This window comes from Syzygium oleosum, unplaced genomic scaffold (genome assembly GCF_021117445.2).
Source record: "Syzygium oleosum isolate NSW1041296 unplaced genomic scaffold, Sole_v2.1 Sole_v2.29, whole genome shotgun sequence".
Lineage (NCBI taxonomy): Eukaryota > Viridiplantae > Streptophyta > Magnoliopsida > Myrtales > Myrtaceae > Syzygium > Syzygium oleosum.
In genome coordinates, this window is record NW_026607513.1 from 1,381,794 (window position 1) to 1,391,789 (window position 9,996).

A 9,996-nucleotide genomic window follows, 5' to 3' on the forward strand; every position below is an offset into this window, starting at 1 on the left:
TAGATCTTAATAAAAGTTACTAGTACGGGAAACATAAGTCCTTTTTGGTACAGAACACTAGAATTTTGTCTTTGCTAGAGCTATCCTTTCTATTGTCACAAGAATATAAGAAGATAAACCATTGCAAACTAAAGTGTTCAGAGAAATATGCTTCTCTAACATTCTCAATTAAAGAGGGGGAGCTCTCTAATTTATTCTTCAATTAGTTACTACAGATAGTTCCAGTTGCTCTCATGAATAATGGACTTCCACAAACTTGTAATTTGGAGCTTAAAATCTTGTTCCTAGGAAAAGAGAGCTTGCATTCTTTTTATAATGCTTGGTTTTGACCTCTTGGCACCAGAATTGGACATTGATCAGTTGATTTCGAGTGTGCACCATGATCTTTTCTCTTTCTCTATCGAGGAGCTACATCAGCAAGACAGCTGCTCATCACTGAACATTGCTATCTTGCTGCCATTGAGCTTCTCGCTGGATTGATTCGAGTTTAGGTCTTGAGATTGTTGTTCTAGCTTCATACTTGAGATGTCGAATGTAGGTTGCTTGGGCATGGCGAGGCTAACGAAATCCGCTCTACTAAGCATAAAAACAACTTGTTCCATGGTAGGTCGGGCTTCATCGTTGTTCTGAACGCAGAGCAAGCCAATGTGAATACATCTGATCACTTCGTGTGCAGAGTAAGATTCACTCAGTATCGGATCCACAATTTCCAACAGTGCCCCAGTTCTCCAGTGTTGCCAAACCTAGAACATTTGTTGTTCCCGTCATTAATTAACCCAAAATGAATGAAATTGCAGAGTTAAATTCTACTCACATAGTCTAGAAGGCCTACATCACGATTTGATAAGTAAGAACACCAACTCTTCTTGCCAGTTATGATCTCTAGCATTAGCACACCAAAGCTGAACACGTCGGATTTTACTGAAAATTGTCCATATATTGCATACTCAGGAGGCATGTAGCCACTACAAAGCAGTTCAAAGAGAAAGACATCGTCATGATTCTCGGGAATTAGCATAGTTTGCTTACAGATCAAGATGTTAATGCACAATACACTCTATGCATTAGAAAATCTAATTAAAGGCTGAATGTGTTAGTATTATTATTGCAAAATATCTGGTGGGTCTTCTACCATGAATGGAAGTAATATGAATTTGAACGTACAAAGTTCCGATGATTCTGTCCGTACTTCCGTGAGTCTGCTCAGTACCAAAAATTGTAGCCATACCGAAGTCCGAGATTTTCGGGTTCATATCATCATCGAGCAGAATGTTGCTAGCTTTGAGGTCTCGATGGATAATTCGGGGCCAAGAATCATCATGAAGGTAATGTAGACCACGCGCTACCCCAACCATGATCTTGTGGCGGGTCGACCAATCCAACTGTCTGCTTTGCTGAGGGTCTGTGTTGGCCAGAATTTGTAAATGTTTCACTCAGAAGAAGCTCAACTACATATCTAAATCTAATTGACAAGTGGTCATTGGCACATTTAATTTCTTTGGAAACCATCATTAACTTGCGTGAAGAATGTCCCAAGACCTAACTAGTAAACTTTTGCTTAAACCACGGACACATTTTTAGATGGTGCTTAGGATTGAAAGGAAAGAATTAAACAGAGTGGAATGGAAACAATTGTAAAGAAGACGAAGGACGAGGCGCAAACCGAAGAGCAACTGGTCAAGGCTTCCATTGGGCAGGTATTCGTAGATTAGGATCATTTCTTCTCTTTCCATGGAAAATCCTAATAGCTTCACTAGGTTTCTGTGCTGAAGCTTGGCTATCAATTCGACTTCGTTTTTGAATTCCCGCAAGCCTTGTTTTGAGCTTCCAGACAACCTTTTTGCTGCAATTTTGCTTCCACATGGAAAAGTACCCTACAAAAGACAGAATATGAACTGAGTCTCCAGGTAGATGAATAGAGATTGAGTCTCTAGGTAGATGTGAAAGCTTCTTACCCTGTAAACAGGAACGAACCCACCTTGACCCAATATGTTGTGATCTGAGAAGTGATCTGTGGCGACTTCAATTGCGCACAAATCAAATTGCGGGGTATGTAGTGGCGGAATTTCAATCCCCACTGAGTAGCAGAAGGCCATCAACTTTTCAATACGAATATACTGTAAATGAAAAGACTAATGCAAGCAGTGTAGATCTACGATATTTCTCACCAATTGGAACGTCTTTGATATGGTTTCTCTTGTTACGTTCTCTTTTAAGGGTAAAGAGCACGACGCTAAGTAGCACGACCGCTGAAGTTGCAGAAGTGAGCCCGACAACTAATCTTGATGAAGAATGCCTTTTCTTTTCGACTGTAACATAATTAGTTGAAGGCTTCATTAGTATAGTGCAATCACCTTTTAGCATCTACTAACTACATGGTACAGGCTAAACATTCTACGTGCCATGCAACGTGGTCAAAACAGTAAAGAAAGCACGTTATAACTAGTAAAAAATAAAACGTACCTTTCGAGAAGTGTTCGTAAAACGGGTACATCTCGTACCTGACGAAGCAACTCGGAAGCAAGATTCTGCCCCCAACTTTCCCGGTTTGGATGGTCAGGAGACTTGAAGTTGCATTCTGCAGACAATCGTCGCAGCTAGCCGCCAAGATATCAGGCCTGCACTGGACAAACGTATATAGAGTAGTGCCCCTTGGTTTGAAGAAGGCCTCTTTGTAAGCATACTTCTTATCTGGTCGTTCAGCCGCGGAGGTAATCAACTGGTCCGTTGTTTTGCTCAATAGCTTCATGAACTCCGCAGGCTCTTTCACATTCTCCCCATTATACTCATACAGAAGAGGTGCCTTGTCCGTGGCTGAAAAGAAGTTACGGTCGGAATACCGTAACATGCACTTGTCGAACCAGAGGATGGACACTTTGGCCATAGGACAGATCTCTTTGATCCTGGCACTAGCATTTGTCACACATTCTATACAAACATCCTCGGTGACGTCTCCCCTGCATAGAAAGCTGCCATACACAGCGTTGGCATCGCTTGACTTCCCTTCACTCTCATTGAAATATCCGCCGCTCAATTCAGCGCGAGAAGAGAGGGAGTGAAGGAGAAGGTTGAGGTTGGCCTCGTAGGTGCTTTTTGGAGTGAAAGTGCTTGAATTCGAGCAGTAATGCCTGCTGATTGTAATGATCGAATCGGTTTCGAGGGTGAGAAAGCTAAGCATGAAAATGAGGATCGCAGATGGCTTTGCCATATTATCTTTAGGGGTCTTGGCTGAAAGCGGCAGTTCTTTCCCTTTCATTTCAGCACCAAGCAGTACGATGTATCTTGATATATATAGCGAAGAATGAGAAATATCAAGATTTAAGGGAAAAAAAAGAATGGAAAATGTTTAGTCAACCTTGTGTATCGTAGGGTTTCAAGATTAACGATCTCCGATATCTTAATTCTTTGGTGATTTTTATTCTTCAAATTTCTAGTCAAGATAGATAACTTTGACGTTCTCTGTTGGGTATAGCCATATACAATGACTTGAAACGCTGCTATGAAAGATGGACGGTGGGATTATATTTACTTGTTTCGCATAGAGCATAGACTGAAATTATTAAATTTGAAAGTATGAGAAGTCACTAGCTGGGAATATTCAAATTACACAATAGCTTATTCCAAGAGGCGTTTTTCAGTAGTTAGCTCCGGTTTCACGTATGTAATCCAGGGAAACTCTCTCCGGTCCGATGGGATGACCTAGTTCATTCCCGTCCTTGAAATTCAAAAGAAACTCACTTAAATATGATGCTCACTTTAGGATCACAATTTTTCATACAATCACCTAAGTGTCACTACTTGAAAAAAATAACTCACTTAAGTTACCCCATCGACATAACTCCAGCGAGAATTCTATGTGGCAATAGTTTAATAACATCATATTACTGGTATTTTGAGGAGATTCAAGTCCAAAGTGGCAAAGTGAAGGAAAAAAAACAAACAACATTGCAGTATTGACGGCAGACTCAATAGCTTCTTCCCATTACTTACATTATATTTGGGTATAAAATAGGGCAAAGCACAACAAGACAACGGCACTAGTAGCATTAGATAGATTTTTCTTTCATTTTTGTCGTTGAAATTATCTTCTTTAAATGGTTGATCAAAGATTTCAGAACTTTGAATTCCTACTTCCATTGATTCAACATCGTCCAACTCCTCTGTCAGTACAGGTGGAGGTTGATGTTCTTCTCTAAGTAGCTCTATGATCACCCCCGCTACTCGAACTGAAATTTTACAGCAATCCATTTGGAATATCCACTAATGAAGTCTTATCTAAACCCGGGGCATCCATGGAACCTTCTCCTTGGATCCAATCTCGTCCGAGCTCTCTAATTGGAGTTCTGAGCCTAGAGTAACAATAATATTACCCTTCATCTTGGGCAAGAGCCCAACTTTCTTGAGACATTTGTGAGTTGCTTCTCCTGTTCTTGCTCTCCATTGCAAATTTCAAAAGCAACTTCTCATTAACCTACACTGTTTTATTTGCAAACGAAAATGGGATCTAGGGTTCTTGATTGAAACCTAATTTAGCTGCAATTCATTAATTTGGGGTAAGGAGGGGGCACAAACGAGGATGTTCTATACGCTTTCAATCAAATCATTTCCACGCAAGCCACATGAAGGCTTAATATTAATTAATACCACGTTCTAAAGTAAGTGCCCTACTAGCAATAGCACTGTCCTTTTCCTCAATTTAATATGTCCACTCAAAACACTTAAATTAATAAGTAGAAGGAGATCACATGTGTACAAAAAACGTCTAAATTCCATCAACAAGCAATATGTGACACTTCAACATTAATACTAGTAAACTATGTCGGAAGAATTTACTAGCCAAGAAAGAAGAAATTGAGACTACACGCATAGAACTTGAATCTTGATTGCGGTTTTAGAGAGAAGCGTGTCATCGATATTTTGACAACGGAGGAGGGAGACTTGAACATCAACATTAGGAAACTACGTAGGACTTTACTGGCCAAGCAAGAAAAAATTTAGACAAAAATGCATGAGAACTTGAATCTCGATTGCTGCTGTCATGCCGTGGTGCGTGGATATCTCTACTCGCATGGACCATTAGAGCGTCAGTTGTGATTTTATTTGTGATAATCAATATTGTTGGGGAAAAATCAAGCAATCGGGAAGAAAAAATATCACGCCCCGTACCCCACGAAGCATGAGCATCCCGCTTATAGGTCGAAATAGTAGCGCGACGCTCCCAGGTTACGGCACCGACCCAAAAACCCAAATCAGAGAAAACACGCCACATGCAGAAACGACGTATAAATAATATATATATATACACCCAGACAATTTAAAAGCAACCACGAGTGGCAAGAGAAAACAAATTACGATTGATTAAACCCCCATATACATTATCCATCTATAAACAAAAAGGTACATCAAAAGGCCACGAACAAAAAGGGATCGGTGACCTAGGGGTGTCAAACTAACTACCGGAGGGGTACGGTCAAAAAGTGTCGACCCTCACTCCTATGCTGATATCTAACCTACGGTACCCAGTCAGGATCGGAACCCGACGACTCCGAAAAACTCTCGAGTCGCTCTTGATCCTCCTCAGAACTCATGGCCTCCAACTCTATCTCTGGCTCAGGGTCTTGTTCTTCGTACTCGTCTACGTCCATAGGCTCAGGGGCTTCTGCGTCCACCTGCTCTGGAGCTGGATCGACTATCTCCGGCTCAAAAGCTAATCCACCAAGCTCCTCGTGCTCTTCCTCTTCTTCCACAATCTCGTACTCAACCTCAGAATCAGGATTGCCCTCCATATCAACATCTACTATATCACCGTCTGGACATTGAATATCTAGCAGACCCTCTCCCACAAACGGGACGTCGGCGGACCTAATGGGACCGAACTCTACTCCAAAACGATCCCGGAAACACCAGGCTAGGTACTCGTGAGTCTCAAAGTGAGCTAAGCCTACATCTACCCATACTAAAGCATAGTGTCTATAGTACTTATCCCCGTTCCCCACGGGGTGCACGGTCAGCGTACGCTCTATATGGTGGGGAATCCCAAAGTGTAACGGTGCATCGTCGAAGTTCATGGCGGGAGATCTGAAAAGTCGGTTTTACCACAACCGTGAGAAAACTCAGCAGGTAAAAATCACTAATCCTAAACTAGGCTAATGTGCACCTCCAGAGGGTAAATAAAACACATAAATAGATAAATAAACCAGTATAACAATCAATATAAGCTCACCCGGGCCCACAGCCCAATTCACTACTCTGCCCTGCAGGTTAGACTTTTGATATCAATATTAAACATATTCACTTAAATCGACCCGAAGGCCACGACCCGAAGGCCACAATTTATCTCGACCCGAAGGCCCGACCCGAAGGCCACAATTTCTCCCGACCCGAAGGCCCGACCCGAAGGCCACAATTTCTCCCGACCCGAAGGCCCGACCCGAAGGCCACAATTTCTCCCGACCCGAAGGCCCGACCCGAAGGCCCGACCCGAAGGCCACAATTTATCTCGACCCGAAGGCCCGACCCGAAGGCCACTATTTCAATCACTTCAAACATGTACATCAATGCGTCCAATATTGATCAATCAACGTCACGAGAGATGAATACAAGCCAAGGCACTCAAGGTTAATCGCCCACACTAATATACCAAGCATACTCATTCTCGACTTAGACGCATTCAACTCATCCTCAAGACAATCAATTTACTTCCGTTCTCACCCAATCCACTCGACATTGATTCGCACCTTTATTACAATTCAATGTAACGCACCTAAGGCCCGCCTTGGGTAAATCAAACTTAGTCCTCATTCTCATTGGTACGGGGTCACAAGATAGGATTTATATAAGTCCTAAGTAACCTCTAAAAATGCCTAATTCCTTGCCATCAACCAATGACTCAACTAAGTATTCAACTTGGATAAATTGCACAAATTCGGTACTCAATGAACAGTACCAGGGGAGGACACATTTTGCCCACTAAACCACAATTAAACACCCTCATTAGGCTCTAATCTTAAACCCCAATCACCCAACAACCAAATACACTTACTTAAGCTTCAAATAAGCCTAAATAATCCCCAAAATGTCCACTTCCAAGTCATTAGTACTTGAACTTAATTAGTGCCACACTTAGACAATTTTACACAATTTCGGAGCCCCATGAACAGTACCAGGAAAAATTCACATTTAGGTACTAAACCACCTTTAAACCATCTCATTAGGGCCTAATCACTTACCCTAAACATCCAACCACCAAATACACCTAATTAAGCCTCAATTGAGCCTAATTAACACCTTAATTATTTAATTCCAAGCCTTGAATCATTGAATTCAATTTGTGCAAAACTTAGACAAATATGCACATTTTCAGTGCTTTGTGAACAGTACCAGAACAAGGGCTGTTTTGGGCCTTAATCCACCATTAAATTATCTCATTAGGCACTAATTAGGTCCCCTAATCACCCCACACAACATTAGGCATATCTAGACCATGATTAGGCTTAATTAACCCCCTAATTACCCTCTAAAATGCACAAATAAACTAATTAAGGGTTTAGGGGTTTATACTCGCCTAAAATCGACTCGAGGCGACGAGAGCGGGCGGTCGATTACCGACACGCGGTGAGAATCGACGGCGGCGCTCCGGGGGCAAGCCGGCGGTCACGGCGGCGCCGGTGTGATTCACGGTCACACACCCAGCCGAACGGGGAGGCTGGCCGGGCGTACGAGGCGAGGATGGTGGAGAGAGAGACGGTGAGGTGAGGTGGTCGACGAGGGCGGCGCACGGCGGTGGACGGCGGCGCGGTGCCGGCGAGGTGAAGACCGGCGGTGTCTCTCTCTCTCTCTCGCCCGGAGCACTGCGTGGGGCGGACAATGCAGAGGGTGGGGCTGGTCGACGGAGGCTCGGGCGGTACTGTGGGTGCCGCATGGCGGCCGGAGGTCGCAGCCTCCGGCGGCGGGCTGTTCCGGCGTGAATGTGGCCGGCGGAGCGTAATGACCGAGGAGCGGCGTGAAGAGGACGATCGAAGCTGCTCGGGAGAGAGAGAACGTGAGCCGAGAGGACGGAGGAGAGAGAAGAAGCGAGGTCAAAAGTGGTCAAACTTGGGTGAGTGGAGTCCAAGTGTCAACAATCCAAGGGTTTGGACAATTTGCCCTTGAATCCAATGGCTTAGGTTCACTCCTCTCCAATAATTCAAGGGTAAAATGGACAAATGCCCCTAACCAAGGCTGACCAGGTCTGGTTTGGTCTACTTAACCTTAGTTAGTCCCCAAATTTTATCCAAATTTCGGAATAAATTAAAATGGCCTAGGGGCATTTTCGTAATTTTCCGATCCCGGACCGAAATTTCAATTTTTGTCCATACCGGTCCTATATGTTCATGGGAGACTTAATACGGTGTCGGATTCGCGAAATTCACTTTCTACGCCTTCGAAAATCGCCTGCGAAGTCCCGGGAATAAAATAATATTATTTTTTCCAATTTTTGCCGAAATTCCCGTTTTTGTCCAAAACCACTCTAAATGTACGTGGCCACTCCAAAATGACCTTGGTCGCGAAAAATAACCTCAAACGGCCTCCGAATCCTGCCCCGGTGCCCACGGGGGCAAAACCGTAATTTTCCCAATTTTTGTCGAAATTCCTATTTTCAGCCGTTCTTGTCCCAAACTTACTTGGCCACTATAAAATGACGTCCGTCCTACAAAATAGTCATAATTACCCTTGAAATTTTGATATCGGAGTTCGGCTCAATATCGCGATCAAAATAGCTCGTTTTGAAATCTTAGGATCTCTCACTAACGGGTGGCTATTTAGGTGTTACGCGTATCGACCTAAGACTGTCCGAGTCTCGATAGTCTCAAATCTCGAGAGAAGGTGAGAGATTATCACTAGTACCGGGGGTCGCGATCGTTCGGATATAATTTGGGATTTGTTTGTCAGGCGTACTTTCGGTCGTGCGGAATCACCCGCGATCCAATCGTACGTTACTAACTATATCAAATCCATTATCTTCCTAAGATCAGCCCATATTGGCTCAAGATATTCCCTCGACGTTTCTCGAAATCAGTGTCCAATCGCGATCGTCTTTCTCGGTCCACGTACCTGTTCCTATTTAGCCTTTCCCATTTGGTTAGTATCCCGTGATTGATCAAGTCCGGGCGAGACTCACTAAAATCACACGAGAATTAATATACGCTTTACTGGTTCCGATAACGGGTCAAAATTCAGGATGTTACAAAAAATATAATCGGATTTTGAGGCGTGATAACACTCTCTTTAAGTAATTATTTGCCCCACAACATTACTAATGATTAGTGGCAAAAATCATCCAGCATACAATAAAGTCCTAACGAAAACTCTCGAAATGAAATAATTAGAAACGATGGCTATAGTTTTGAAAGATAATTTTTTCCATAAAAATTTTTAGGATTAATATCACGAAAAACCATGAACTAATTTTTTGACTACCAAAAACTCTAAATTGGTACATTTGTAATAAATTAAGTGTGCAGTTTATTATTTAGTTTTTCGTAATATTAACCCAAAAACAAAAAATGGATCTCGCTAAAACTGCACCCGTAGAAGGTGTCGTAAAGTCCAACCCATTTAGCCCACCACCTTCGCTTGTAAAATTAGAAGCCATCCACACTTTTATATTTGCCAACATATTCCCGGACAAGGCACTCTCAACAAATACTCTCAATGATATTCTTTGCAGCACACTTTATATCACATCTCTCTCTGTCTCTCTGTCTCTCTCTCTCTCTCTCTCTCATCCTCAACCAATGGTTTGACATGAATGAACCCGTCAAGTTTTTATCAACTAATTCGATGCCCCATCAAAAAATGCTGACATCTTATTGAATCGCAGTAAAAGAAGATAAAAATTGCTTGCGAAAACAAAAGGAAAGATTTGTTGAGGAAAAATGGCTCACAGACATTTATTTCAGACTAGAAGAAATACTAACTTCATGAAACTAATCAGAAAATACAATCAAACCGCTC

At 42.6% G+C, this 9,996-nt stretch overlaps 1 pseudogene; it reads right to left on the reverse strand.

The window, feature by feature from the left end:
• Positions 1-397: 397 nt before the first annotated feature.
• Positions 398-3,256, reverse strand: LOC115677769 (cysteine-rich receptor-like protein kinase 19; annotated as a pseudogene).
• Between the last annotated feature and the right edge of the window lie 6,740 nt (positions 3,257-9,996).